A 627-nucleotide genomic window follows, 5' to 3' on the forward strand; every position below is an offset into this window, starting at 1 on the left:
AGCTGCTGTGGCCACCACTACATGGGTTATTAAAAAGTTATTTATCTGTTGCATCCTGAATTGGAGTGATGCTTTTTTTTTCTAAATCTAATCTAATCTAATCTAATCTATCTATCTATCCATCTATGTCTGTCTGCCTGTCTGTCCCTCTGCCTGGCTTTCCCTCTGCCTGGCTGTCCCTCTGCCTGGCTGTCCCTCTGCCTGGCTGTCTCTGTACCTGTTTGTCCATCTGCCTGGCTGTCTGCCTGTCTGTCCATCTATCTAGCTGTCTGTCCATCTGCCTGGCTGTCTACTTATCTGTCCCTCTGCCTGTCCATCCCTCCACCTGTCTGTCCCTATACCTGTCTATCTCTGTACCTGTCTGTCCATCTGCCTGTCTCTTTACCTGTCTGTCCCTCTGCCTGTCTATATCTGTACCTATCTGGCCATCTGTCTGGCTGTCTACCTGTCCGTCCCTCTGCCTATCTATATCTGTACCCATCTGTCTACCTGTCTGTCCCTCTGCCTGTCCATCTGCCTGGCTGTCTGCCTGGCTGCCCATCTGTCTCTCTTCTCTACCTGTCTGTCCATCTGCCTGTCGCCCTGTCTTCATACGGACCCCATAGTAATTACTTTCTCTCTGTGTTC

The sequence above is a fragment of the Anomaloglossus baeobatrachus genome, chromosome 9, assembly GCF_048569485.1.
Source record: "Anomaloglossus baeobatrachus isolate aAnoBae1 chromosome 9, aAnoBae1.hap1, whole genome shotgun sequence".
NCBI lineage: Eukaryota > Metazoa > Chordata > Amphibia > Anura > Aromobatidae > Anomaloglossus > Anomaloglossus baeobatrachus.